The 14,629-nt window shown below is 43.1% G+C and overlaps 1 long non-coding RNA gene across 2 annotated transcripts in view; it reads left to right on the top strand.

Annotated features, from left to right (window-relative positions):
- LOC135917258 (uncharacterized) overlaps positions 1-14,629 on the top strand; it is a 34,087-nt gene that overhangs the window by 545 nt on the left and 18,913 nt on the right. Inside the window, exons 2-4 of one of the 2 annotated variants that reach the window (XR_010569239.1) lie at positions 5,566-5,632; positions 6,414-6,466; positions 8,286-8,529. This is a non-coding gene — a long non-coding RNA (uncharacterized lncRNA). The remainder of the gene's footprint in view (positions 1-5,565; positions 5,633-6,413; positions 6,467-8,285; positions 8,530-14,629) is intronic. The other variant, XR_010569238.1, reaches the window with a different exon arrangement.

Raw genomic sequence — 14,629 nt, 5'->3', positions numbered from 1 at the left:
CTCTAAAACTCGAGTTAGTTGGGCGTTATCGGTAGTGTACGAAAACCCAGACCTGTGTTGTTGTTTTTTTCTTGGTAATTGTTGCGACCACGGATTTATTAACGTTAAGGGTCATCAAACAATCGGTGCACCATTCCTCAGGTGAGTTAATTTCTTAGTATAGTATACAATCGTCGGCGAACCTAACTTTATGCGTATGTTAGATGGTAATTCGGTAATAAAAAACAAAAATAACAGGAGCCAAACTCTGAGGCCCATCAAATGTGACAGCAGATAATGTCAAGGCCCCACGGTGAATTTCTTATAATTGTAATCGTCTAGTGAGGTACTCTTTAATGTATGTAATGACACGACTGCTCCCTCATGTTGATTCGAGTTTACTCATGATTTTTCTTTGCGATGAGACACGGCCAAAAGCTTTCGAAATATCTAGTAAAATTAGGTCTATTTATTTTTATTTATTGATGCTCAATGACAAATACTGAATTAATTCCATCAGCTGAGTCACAGTTTACAGCGTTTTATGAAAACCGTGTTGACAAAGTGACGAAATGCTTTCTTCTTCCAGGTAAGTGGTCATATATTTCAGGACTGTGTGTTCTAAAAGCTCACGGGCGGTGCTGGTAAAGGAAATCGGTCTGCAGTTGGAGGTCTCCGCTTTGTTTCCTGATTTGTCTACTCGGCAAATATTCTCGATTTTCGAGTCATGTGGTGATATGCATGTTATTACTGATTTATTTAGGATTGAGCACACGAACACACGTATCTTCCTAACCACTTTTATTACCTTTTAAGAAACATATATTAGGTATCTTATCCGACATGGCTCCCTTTTAGTGTCAATATTTAGTAAAAGGTTAATTAGGCCACGGTCAGTTACTATAGCTGTTTCTAAATGTCACAAGATGCAAGAGTTAACGTGTGGAACGTTTCTGTGGTCAACAGCAAAAACTGGTTGAAAATATGTGTTAAATAGATTTGCCCTGCAGAAGTTGCCTTCTGGGAGAACTGGGTGGTGCTTTGTTTAAGTTTAAGGTAGTCCCAGAAGTTTAGTAGGGGGTTGGGAAGGGGGAGCTTTTCACCTTTTCACCTTCTCTTCAGCCGCCATACACCCCTTTGACACACTGCTACCTTCCTCGATGAGCACTCCCACTCACTCATGTTCAAGACGTCTTCGCCCACGCTCTCACGGCACGCCAGATTTCTGGTTCTCGGCTCACTGATTCTCAGGTAGCACCGAAGATCCGGTACGACAGCCGATATCGGGACTTTCTATTTCCTCCTTGCTCCGCTGTCCTCCTAACACCATGTCACCGCGTCAGCTTATCTGAAAAGCTGCTGCCAGCTGTACACGATAGTGCATCAGCTTGGCGATGTGAACTACGACATCGTTACACCGGGCTCGCGTGTCCCCACGGACTTCGCGTAATTGTCCCGGCTGAAGCGTTACTTTGCCACGAGGTCACCTCACTTTATAGTTAGTGCCGAGACGGAGCCTTTACATGCGGGGGTTATATTGCGGCGCCACCGAGAGTGGCGCCAGTCAGGAAAGGACGATTTGACGTGTGTAGGTGGAATCAGTCTCGACAGCCATCGTGTTTATGCATGGTTGTCTCCCTTGCAAATATTTTAAATACATCGTCATACGGGACTTTTGCAACACGTAGCAATATTCCCAAGAAGAAAACGACGGTAGATGTGCGCGCGACCTTGGAGATTTATAAGGCAACTTCCAGCGAAGCTGTTTCTTTCCGGCATATACAATTTAGGAGTTTCAGTTTCCTGTAGTTATAGCGCATCCTTTAATATGATTTCCGTGTATGCCTCCTCTCTTTGAAATCTTGCTCAGATGTGACGCTTTCGAGTACTTGTAGTTAAGAATTTCGAAAAGCCAGTAATTCATCAACACACACTTCACGTTCCCAGCGTTCCACACAATTTCGCTAAACTTGATCTCCGTGGCATTTGTAGTTGTGCCAGGGCAGGAGGCTTAATTCAGCCCCTCTATACAGACGCACTCAAACCGCTCTAGAATGCTTGCATACCTAATTTACTGCCAAGGCCTCAATTACACACTGATTTTTAACTTTCCTACACGTACCGCCAACTACCTCGTCTTTACTCACACCAAGCATAAAGATTCTTCCTAGTTTAGTGCGCGGAAGAAGCGAGGCGACCTAAATATATCACGCATAAAAAGCAATAAAGCGAGTGTTGAATAATCATTTGCAAGGCATCTAAATAAACGAGAAACCTTGAAACTTCGCGGCTTATTTAGTTTAATATTCACCCAATTTCTTCAAGTATAATGTTTCTAAAGGGCAGAGTTCTCTTCGGAATGCAGGAAACCTAGCTGATAACGGGAACGAGACCCATTCTAGCACTTGTATAATATTAAACAAATTTCGCAAGAGGTGTATTTGTTTAACACACATTTAATATCGCACACAAAGTTGGCATAGCGTTCCCCCTATGTTCGCTAAATTTGACCTTGGTTGTCGTAATACTACCAAGCAATGGTCTAAGTTTTACACCGCTCGTAAAAAACACTAATAACGCTTTATTCCACCTCCACACGTAATCGATTGCAAAAAACAAGCACATTCAACCCACCCATTTAGAACGTTGACTACAAATTACCCATACAGCTCTCCTAATTTTTCCTAAATATTCTTACGAAGAGGAAGCCCTGTGCAAAAACGTATATGCGATTGTTTACACGGGAAAATATTTGTGGTAAGCGCGCAGGCTCACAGCTCAAAGGTCACAGCTCCAGTTCCTAGGATAGGATAGGATAGGATAGGATAGGATAGGATAGGATAGGATAGGATAGGATAGGATAGGATAGGATAGGATAGGATAGGATAGGATATCTTTCTATGATGGCATTTGCCCACTGCGGGGGATTGGCCAAGATCTGGATGCTATTGCAGTGTCAGGTGGAAATGGATAAGAATAATGTTCGAAGAATTTGGGAGAATCGCCTTGAAACAAATGTGAATTCGTACACGACCGAACAAACGTTCCTGTGGTAGTTTCCAATAGAGGAGGCTCCTAGATAAAGAATAATTAGAATGGAAAAATTTATACCAAGTTGCCTGAACGTTAGTTCTAAAATGCTTTTCCTAAAGGAGAAAAACGGCGGCAGAAGAAGAAAAAAATGATCTATGATCTCACCTTCAGCATCGATTAGGCACATGGGGGAGGGTGCCAGACCAGCCCTGTGACGATAAAAGTTTAATACTGGTGTTCTACAGCGTAATCGAGCAAAAATTACTTCAGTTCTTGCAGTGTGACGGAAAGTTTTGCGCCAGAGGAATAGGAGTTGTCGACATTCTGAAACATGTGCTACAACTGTGTTAAAAAAGTCTTGTTCAAATACATATCTCCTGAATCTACCAGTAGTCAGGTAAGCTGATGTAGGAAGTATTTCATGTGTAATCCTTTATGACCAGGCACCCAAAGTAATCTAATTAAATTTATGTGGGCATGCACTAGAAGATGAAGTGTACGTAAGAGGTTAGTACCACTACATGTATTTGCTGTGAGTGATGTACATAAAGATAAATAATCCGCTATTATGACTACCGTCGATATTGATGAATTTAGTTCGCGTAAGGCTATCGCTAATGCTAGAAATTCAGCCAGAAATACGGATAAGTAGTCTGGAATTTATTGATTGATGATTGAAGTTTATTGGAACAAGGGCATCTAAGGCCAAAGAGCACCAGAACATGTGTTCTTATTTAGCAAAATTGTGAGTTTATTCTATGATATAACATAAAGGCTGTATAGAGGCCTACATGTAAGACAGATATACAGATATTAGTGCATCAATTCTAAAATAATTCCTAAAATAAATATAAGGCCTTAAATGCATTGGCTACAGGCACACATATTAAGTTATTCTGGATTGTCCGAATCCCTTGTTGTACCATTCTTGCTTACGCAAGAAGTGCGAGAACTCAGACATACTTTTGTGCATCAGATTGTACATCACCTGTGAGGCACAATCTGATGGTTATGATGGAATGAGATGTGCGAGATGATGAATGAGATGATGGTTATGATGGAGTTAACTTGTGCAAGATAATTAAGCACTCTTTTAAACTTAAGAAGTGCATCCTCTGATAAGAACATCGAGGGATGGGGTGGTATATGGTGCAAATAGAGATCCCAAAATGAGCCACTCGCACTCAGTGAAGTTCAGGACATTTTATGAGAACATGTAGGACGGTTGGGTCCTCACCGCAGCCTGTGCACGTCGGTAGGTCAGTTGCAGTCAAGAGGTATTTGCGTGTGCCATAAGCGTGTCCTATTCTGAGTCATGCCAAGGTGACTTCGGTGTGCCTATCAAGCTTCAGTGGGAGAGATTTGGTTAACTGCGGTTTAAGCAGGTGCAGCTTACTTTAAATTCCCTGTCCCATTTAGCTTGTCAATGAATACGCAGCACCTGTTGTACCGCAGGTTTTATGTCTGCACCAGGTACGCAGCTTACATTTATTGTATCACGATGAGCCGCTTGTCCAGTATATTTGTCCGCCATTTCATTGCCCGTGATCCCAGAGTGGCCTGGCACCCAGCATAGAACAGGAGCAAGTTTTTGTTTATACGCTACGTGAATGTGTTTAAGCAGCTGATTTAATACAGGGTTTCGGATTGCTCTGCCACAGGACAGGGCTGTCACAATGGTAAATAATCTGTGCATATTTTAGACTTTTGTATCTTGTGCTGTAATATGTACTCAACAGTGATCAGAATACCGTACGCTGCAGCTGTAAGGATGCTGCTATGGTTATGCAAGGTTTTAGAGTTGGAGAAGTTTGGGCCATGGGCTGAACATGATACCGAAGCTGTAGGCTTTGAAGCATCAGTGAGAAATACCATAGGTCTATACTTTTCTTCAAGGGCCAAGAAATGTTGCTGGATGAGGACACTTGGACAACTCTTTTTGTTAAGCTCTGTAAAGGACAAGTCACAGGTGACTGGACATTGCTTCCAAGATGGGATGGGTTCAGCACTGTCGCTTTCCTGCAGATCTGAAAACTACTGCGACTTTTACCGCAACTGATTTTACTGCTAACGGGAACGGCGGGGCGTGTGAAGGCCTGTTTAAATATGACTGATTTGTGGATTGATCATTTATGTGTGCTTTGCATAGATGTTGTTTTGCGACATGATTCTTATTGCATAGGTGACTCCGAGATATGTACGCTGATAATCCAGTGGCCACTGATCTGACTCTGCATAGAGACTTTGGACAGGGCTTATTCGAAAGGCACCAAGTGCTAGGTGGATACCTAAGTGAGAGACAGGATTGACTAGCTTAAATGTTATCTGTGAAACTGACTGGTAAACAATGCATCCATAGTCTATGCGTGACAATACAAGACTTTTAAAGAGATAGGAGGCAATACCTACCTGTTCCGCACGACTGGTGAGATAAAATCTTTAAAAGGTAATAGTTTTAAGACCTTTCAGCTTCAACTGTTTTATATGCTGCATGAAGGTTAGCATAGTATCAAAGATTACACCCAAACATTTTTATATTTTTCTAATTACCAGGCTTCTCCCCTTCATGGTAATGCAAGGGTCAGGACATACCCCTCTTCCTCTGGAAAACAGCACACAGGTAGTCTTTTCTGCACTGAATCTAAACCCATTTTTGTCAGCCCATTTGGCGAGCCGATTAACTCTTAACTGTATCAGGCGTTCACATGTGAACAGGTTGCAAGATTTAAAGCTGATTTGGATGTCGTTCACATCGACAGAATAAGACACCGTGGATGGTATAACAAAGCGGAGAGAGTTCATTTTAATTATAAAAAGTGTGCAACTTAGCACTCCTCCCTGTGGTGCACCGTTTTCTTGAACAAAAGTGCGCAATAGTACATTGACAATTCTTACGCGGAACTTCCTTTCAGATAGGTAATTTTGCAAAATACTCAGTACACTACCACAAATTCCATAGGACGACAGGTCTTGCAGAATACCGTATCGCCAGGCAGTATCATATGCCTTCTCAAGATCAAAGAATACAGATAGACAGTATTGGCTGTGTACAAATGCGTCACGTATATACGACTCAAGGTAAACAAGGTTATCGGTTGTAGACCTCGCTCTTCGGAAGCCTGATTTGTGAGGGTCCAATACACCATTCTATTCGAGAAAGTAAACGAGGCGATGGGTAATCAGTTTTTCAAATACCTTAAGTAAACAGCTAGTGAGTGCAATTCGTCTGTAACTGTTAACTAAGGAAGGGTCCTTGCCCTGTTTCAGTACAGTCAGGACTATTGCCTCCTTCCAAGGAGAAAGTATATGACCAGTTACAAAAATCTTAGTGTAAAGACCTAAGATGCAATTTAAGGTCTCACAAGGCACACTCTTGATTATTTCATATGTTATTGTTTCAGAGCCTGGAGCCGAGTTGCCACAAGAGCCTAGGGCAAGCTTGAGTTCATGGAATGTTAGTGGTTGGTTGTATCTTTCTGGTGACTTGTTTGGACGCAGAGAAGTATTTTCAGCTATTCTTTTATGGTGTAAAACCGTTTTGGAATAATTTTCCGAACTTGATACTCTCTCAATGTGCTCACCAAGAGTGTTTGCTTGATCTTCTATTGTATCACCAGAGCCAGTGATGAGAGGAAAATAATTTGGACGTTGTCCTTTTACTTTACGTACCCTGTTATATACTTTCCTAACATCCGTGTATGAGGTTATGGGTGATTTGTAGCGTGTCCAGCTTTCTCTTTTTGCATATTTGCCGGATACGGCGGCCATTTGCTTTGCACCGCTTAAAATTTATTCGATTTTCTGTTGTTGGGTAGCGTGAAAATCTGCTCCATGCTGTGATCTACCGTTTCTTAGCAATTTCACAGTCTTTGTTCCACCATGGTTTTGGATTGACTTTATCTGTACAGGACTGAGGTATGTAGTTTCGAGCAGAAAAGAGGATATGTTCAGTGATTTAGCTGGCCAGTTCCTCTACACCTAGGTGGTCCACATCTTCCAGGCACAGTGTACATGTTTCTAAATTTCAAACAGTCTGCACTATGAAGTCTCCATTTTTGGGGTAAGCTGGCCCATTGTGCCACTTTCTTGTTTCTATGAGCGTTGGGAAGTAATCACTCCCATGTGGATTACTAATAACTCTCCATTGCAGGTATGGAAGAGGTGATACTGACCCTGTGGCTAAATTTATGCATGAATACATGTTGTGGGTAGAACTGTAAAAACTTGGCTCTGTCTTGTTAAATAGACAGGCTCCAGATGAAAGAATGAATTTTTCTATTGCCCGTTCTCTCGCATCCCCTCTTGAGTCACCCCAGAATGTGATGTGAGCATTAAAATCTCCAATTACTATATGAGGTTCACGAAGCTGGTCAATCAGCTTTTCAAGTTTTGCAGTGTCAAACCATTCATCAGGCAATATATATATTGAGCAAATAGTTACAATTTGATTGAACAATATAGCCCGAACAGCCACTGATTCAAATGAACTGTGGAGTGATACATTCTGGCATGATACTGACTTTTGGGCTATGATTGCCGCACCACCTGAAGGAGAATTACCATTATTTAGATCTTTACGGAAAACTATGTACTGTTTCACGAAGTTCTTGTGTGTCGACTTTAAATGTGTTTTTGAACACAGAACAGTTGTGCCTGATATTCCTCTAGTGTATCTTTGACATCATCTAGATTGCGAAATAGGCACCTGGTATTCCACTAAGTTATTTGTGTAGCCATATCAAGGAAGATTTTTGCTGTCTATGTTCGAGAGCACATGGTAAAGATAGATGGATGTGTATACAAGGGCAGTAACCGTTTAGGTTACCGGTCCCTTTCTCAGAGCAGTTACAGGAATTTTATCCCTCCTAGCGCGCTCCTGAGAGCGCTGATCTTTCGGCGTCGATGACGCAGGGGTTCTTTCATCGACCTCCATGACCTTCTCTGAGGTTGTGGAGGACCGTGAACTAGTCGCTGAAGTTTTCGTGCCAGGCCGTGGAGTTTTTGGGACCTGCAGAACCGAGGTCTGCAGGGCCACACCTTCGATGATGATGGAGCAGCACTTGCTGCTGCCACCAGGGGGCAGGCGGAGTGATTACCGGACCACTGTCAGTGACCACGGTAGACTCCCGAGGCATTTGTGACGCTGCCCCCCATCGCGCCACCTCGGAAAAGCTTGTGTGATCTAAGTACGAAAGACATTTCCTTGCTTCGTGAAATGTTATATTTTCTTTGACTTTTGGTGCAATGATTTCTTTTTCTTTCTTCCATTTAAGGCACGTCCTGGAGTAGGCTGGATGGCTTCCATCACATTTCACACAATGTGGAGATGAGTCGAAAGTGTCTGATGGATGATCATTCGAGCTACGTTTTGCGCAAGTCTGCCTTCCTCGGCATGTCTGGGATCCATACCCATACCTCTGGCACTTAAAGCATCGTCGAGGAATTGGGATGTATGGCCTAACACGTACTTTAATATAGCCTGCATCCAATGTACTAGGCAGCACACTAGGGCTAAAGGTTGGTACAATGTGCTTTGTTCGAAGTTGTTCGTTATTCCTGCGCATTATAATTCTTTCTACCTTAATGACATCTTTGTCCTGAAAACCTTCAAGCAGCTATTCGTTACTAATGTCCAAAAAGTTGTCTTCATAGATTACTCCACGACTCGTATTCATGGTTCGATGTGCCGACACAGTGACTGCTACATCGCCAATGCATTTCAAGTCAGTCATTTTATTATATTGAGCTTTATCCTTCAATTCAAGCAGAAGGTTTCCATTGGTCATCTTTGTGGTCTGTAGCCAGGTCCTATCGTGTTTGCGAGGCATTTGACCACCATGAAGGGGGAAAATTTACGTACGCTCATGTCGCCATCACTCTGGATTCCATAGAACTTGGGGAATTTTTCTTCATTGTTTTTAAAAAAGAGTTGAAACGTTGCATCGGTGCGCCCTCTTTTTAGTGGGAGATCATGAGAAAATGGTTTACTATAAATCATAATAAAGTGGTCTTAAGTTCGGGAGCAGCGCCACCCACCCACCACCAAGCCCAACATGGGGACGGAGCAAATCTTACGAGTAAGACAAGCCCTCGCCAGTTCTATGGTGATGCTATAACCCAATCTGGAGTACCCAAGGTTGGTCCCCCACAGGAGGTTCACCCTCGCTGCCAGGAAAGTCGGAAGTAAATAGAAGAGATGAGAAGACAGGAAACATTGAAAGGTAGAGAGAAAGACGCAGAATGTAGAAGGGGACAGGAAAAGGCAACCACTGATTTCCCCTGGGTGGGTCAGTCCGGGGGTGCCGTCTACGTGAAGCCGAGGCCAAAGAGGTGTGTTGCCTCCACCTAGAGGCCGTAAACGTCCAAGCACCCGGCATCGGCTCAACCCCCAGCCTCCCCTTTTCCCCAGACACGGGTAAAACGAGGCTAAGCAGCACACGGTTAGACGCGGGAGGGTCCAACCCTCGTGTGATCGGGTACGTGGTGTCGCAGCACACCAGACGCCTGCTGACGCAGAAGTAGTCTAGAATCCTGAGTGAGAATGACCAGTCTGGATCAGGAGTGAAAGTGCCAATTCCAGATTTTTCTCCACACTATGAGACATCTGTTCCGATGACGGTATCTATAGCTAAACTCAATAAATGGTCTTGTCCACTTGATACATTATGAGAGAGAAGTTTTGCATTGTTTGGGCAGATGTCATCATAGAATATTTGAAGGCTCTCTCACAGATCACAAATAGGGGACACCTCCCAAATACGTACATTTAAGGGATTAATCAATGTTTGTACAAAGACCACCTGTGGTGTATGAAACCGGAGCCAGCTGCTGTCTACCGCTTCCTCTTTGTCTCTCTCTCGCCCACATGGTCCTGTGAAAATGCACCATGACACAACCCCCGGAAGCTGAAGCGCCGTCCCGGGGTTTTTTAAAATGACAGTGAAACAGATTGACAGCGTGGTTTTAAACGGGACACGCGCGCGACGTCAGTTTGCAGCTGGGATAAGGACAGCGGGTCTTCAACAGCGAAGGTCTCGTAATTTAAGCCAATGGTCGCAATATGAATCGTCGCGATAAGAATTTATCTTTCTCTCTCAAATGCAACAAACTTCATTAAAATCGGTCCAGAGATTATCTCACAAGAACGTTTTTGCGTTTTACATGTATTTATATAGGCCGCATCGGAGTTGGGCCTGAGCTAAAGCTCCCTCTTGATAGGAAGCTTTAGGTCGGATGCTCGAATCTAAATACATGTGAAAAGAGGATTAGCTTTTGTCAGTTACCAATGCACTAAATTTGATGAGGTTGGTCGCATTTAAAAGAAAAACTGAAAATCTCATGATTGTTGGTTGTGAATTTTTGATTTAGGCCGCCAGTTTTTTACTAAAAAGGGCAAAATTTGCAAATTTTCAGAAACGAAACTGTCAAGTTTACAACTCTAGCTCAAGAGTGAAAAATATCACAATTCTGTGAACTGCATCTAATAGTACGTCTAAAGGAGACAAAATTGACATCACACACGAATCTAAAAAAAAATTAGTAATATGAGAATACAGCTATTGCAGACGCCTCTTACACAACATAAAAAATTCACGTAAGCTACAAACTGACAAATATAATTCGTTCGCTTTGAAAGATCTAAGAGACACCGTTTACAGGACGGCGATATCTGTTCTTCATGCACAGCTATTTATTTGTAAATTTCGTGCTTTTATATTTCGAACTTCCAAAATTTCGAAAATCTTTATAAAGGTATTCAGGCCCTAAGTACAAATTCCCCTTCAGCAGTCACTAAAACTTAGCTTTCTCTCAAATGCAAAAAATTTCATTAAGATCGGTCCAGGGGTTATCTCAGAAAAACGTTTTGCGTTTTATCTGTATTTGAATAGGTCGCGTCGCTGTTGTGCCGACTTAAATTGCCGAATTAAATTCAAAATACAAAACCCGCAGTCACTAGATTTTAAGTTCTTCTTTTAAATGCAACAAACCTCGCCAAATTTGTGCAGTGGTATCCGAGAAAAACGAATCCCCCTTTTACATGTATTTAGATAGGAGCGACCCGAGCTAAAGCTTCCTCTTAATATGACGATACAAGGAGTTCCCGAATCCTGAGAAGAGGACCTTCTCTGTAAAACTAGTCAAATTGCAAGGAAACTAAGCTTACCGCAGCCTGAAAAACAGGGATTGTTAAATATTGTTAAAGAAAAAATTTCATGCTGGAATTTTACGTTTAAAACCGCGACATTGTTATGCGGCATGTCGTAGTGGGGTACTCCAGGTTAATTTCGAGCACCTGGGGTGGTTTACGTGTACCTAATTCACGGGCTTGCATTTCTCCCCCATGGAAAGCGGCCACCGCGGCCGGGATTCGATCCCGCAACCTCGGGCTTAGCAGCACTACACCGAAGCCATTATGCCACCGCGGTGGGTTGGAACCATAGTTCAGTTTGCAAACCAACACTTACGTGATACGTGGTTGAAAGAAAGGAAAATCTTGCGACAGACCGCGCATAACATTTTTATTTGTGAGATTATGATTGGACTCTCCAGAACACTATTTGCCGCTGCTAAAGCATCGGTCAGGGAAAATAGATGCCAATTTGCTTGGCACTCAAATTGTAAAGTATTGGTGCGCTAAATAAATGAGTATCTGGCGGTTGTCACCAAATGTGAGGAGGACCTTCTCACTCAAGCAAAGTAATTTTCTTTGCTGTGTCTTGGACTCATGTGTGTTTACTTTGTAAAACGGCACATTTGTGTAGTATATTTCACTGCAAAAATTACCCAATCACTTTGAAGTTAAGAGGAGGTATCGACGTTCTCTTCATATAAATTCTCAATCTCCACAAAACAATAGAGAAAGCTCAACTTGATTGTTGAACAGTTTAAGAATATGCTTTACTGTGATTGTGCTTACCGAAACATAACAAACAAATGACTTCGAGGTTTTCAAGCTCCCTGATATGAACAAGTGCGATGTGAACAGATACAAACGAAAAGGTGACGGTGTGAGTCTGCTCGCACATAGCTCTTTGTATGATAACTCCCGGAATTTTCTTCTGCAAGTAGTAGTTATGAAATAGTGTGCATTCTTGCAGAGAATACTCTGACAAGTGCCTGTTATCGGGCTCGAGGTGGTACCATGCCACAATTTTTTTCCACAATTTGTTATATGTAAATGAAAATCGGTATGACTTAATCAATGGTTGCGACTTTAACATCGCTATTTGCTGGGATATAAAGAAGCCGTGGTGGCTTAGCGGCTATGGCTTTGTACTGCTAAGCACACGATCGCGGGATCGAATATCGGCCACGGCGGCCGCATGTCGCTGGGGCCAAATGCAAGATCCCCCGTGTATTACGCACTGAGTGCACGTTAAAGAACACCAGGTGGTATAAGTTAACCTGGAGCCCCCTATTACGGCGTTCCTGATAATCAGATTGTGGTTTGAGCACGTACAACCCCAAAATTCAATTTTAATTCTCGGAACATTACCACCAAAGTAGAATTTCAGAACGTGCTTTGAAGCAATGGTTGCTTGAACTTTATTATCTCACCTGCTCGTGTGACGCCTACTTCAGGAACTGCTAAAGGCTTGCTTTTGACTAGTGTGGAAATCGGTTCTCTTACTACGGCTAACACAGTGCGTAACGGACCACATGCTAATATGCTGTAAAATAGAGACTAATCGTACAAAGTCGGTGCAATGTGACAACGCTGTCCATTAGCTAATCAGACACATAAGCTTAGATTGTTTCCGCATGGATATAGAACAAGCACATTGTGAACATTTTTATTATCAGGGATGTAAATATGGCTTACAACGCTTTGATGTTTTTTTCCTCTTATCCAGTCACAAAAAAAACTTCAACTGCAAGAAACTTCGTAAAAACAAAAATTATAAGAAACTATGCATGACGTGTGAGCTTCACAAGCTAATTCAATATAGGGGTTCTCTATTCAAGAAATGCATGTGCACTCGCGATCGAACAGGTCTACTCACATTTAAAAACTTCGTAACAAATTAAATAAACAGATGAGAAAATGCAGACATGCATATCATTTTCCAGCTCTTTCTTCGTGTTCAGGGTGAACTAGTGATTTGTGGGAAAAAATTGAATGTTCTAACTGGCCGCGAGGTCAGAGCAGAAGAACTGTAAATGAAGGTAATCAAGGGGCAAGAACATTAATAGGGGAAGTTATCGTTAGTGCTCTTTTTGGATACTTTGTACTGATTTTAATATAGTTCCGAACGCACAGAAGACTATTCTTGGTCCATCGAACAGTGACGCCTTATGCAGCGAAGCATCGGACGTCACCGAAGTTTCTTCAGTTAACAACATGAAAACGTCATACAGCTGGGATGCCGATGGTGTAGAAATCCGGCCATTGACGTATTTTACCGACACTATAAGCACTGTGTTGACTCTTGTCTTTAACCCGTCCTTTTGTAAGTGTAAGGCAAGGATACGAAGTCTGTACACCTTGGGGATTTCTCTAGGACCTATTCGCACGTGGATAGTTGGTACCTGCGTTGTTAGTCCTCACGAGCGCTTCACTATTATGAGGAGCTCCGACTTCTCCAGGCGCATTGCGGACTGCATGTCTCAGCGTATTTTGCTACGACGTCCACTGCCTCCTGCAGTGACTCTTGTTGTTCTCCTATGGACCATCCGACCATCCATATCGTGATGTCGTCTGCATGCAAGGCATGTCTGATCCCTGGTATTTTCTCGAGTTGGCTAGGAGTTTCATCATGGCTAAGTTCAAAAGTGTCGGCGCCAGCACGGCTCCTTGCGGCGTTCCTCTATTATGCTTGTCTATTCACTGTGACCTCTCAGTTTCCAGCCCTATTATGGTTATACGATCTGTCAGGGAAGCCATCATATGGTTGTGAGTTTGTCGACCGCAATACGTGTCACAGAGATTTGCTAGTATGGCTTCGTGCCCCACGTTGTCAAAGGCGCCCTTTAGGTCTAATGCAAGAATTGCTTTCGGGCACTTCCTCTTTGAGCTTCAGAAGCGCGTCTTGCCTTGGCAAGTTGGGCCGAACACCAGACATTGTGTTCGAAATCAGCTGATGTTCTTCGATATGCGCCATCTTTTCAGCGGACTGTGGCGCGCTTCCCACATCTGTAATAGGCGCGGGTCCACTGCCGGGTTGTCCGTGGTGAGTGCAATCTCCTTGGAGTGTTTGGCCGCTGATTCCTGCACTTCTTTAACCTAGCCCTCTAGATCCCTTATCGCTTGGGCTTCTTCCGTTTCTCTTTCACTCCTGTACTTTGTACAGTCTATGGAGCGTATCTTTCTTCTTAGGAAGTTTCCCGCGTGTACTGCGACGCCGAGATTGAAGTTGTCGCTTCCCAACGTCCCATTAGTGTTTTCCCACTCGACGTTCCGAAGCCTGAACACGAGCGCAAGATCGGAACACGTGTCGCGTGTCTTGCTGCTGCCTGCTCTTGTCGGATATGTCGGGTCCATCACTATCGTAAGTCGGTGATATTATGTGACGTCGTACACGTTTGTTCCCTTTCTGGTGTGTTTAACGTACCTCCACTCCTCTTACGCCGCGTTAAAGTCGCCTAACATTAGGAGGCCGTTTCGTCCAGCGAGCTG

Source organism: Dermacentor albipictus, chromosome 5 (genome assembly GCF_038994185.2).
Source record: "Dermacentor albipictus isolate Rhodes 1998 colony chromosome 5, USDA_Dalb.pri_finalv2, whole genome shotgun sequence".
Taxonomy (NCBI): Eukaryota; Metazoa; Arthropoda; class Arachnida; order Ixodida; family Ixodidae; genus Dermacentor; species Dermacentor albipictus.
Note: the sequence above shows the minus strand (reverse complement) of the source record. Positions and strands in the feature narration are given on the sequence as shown.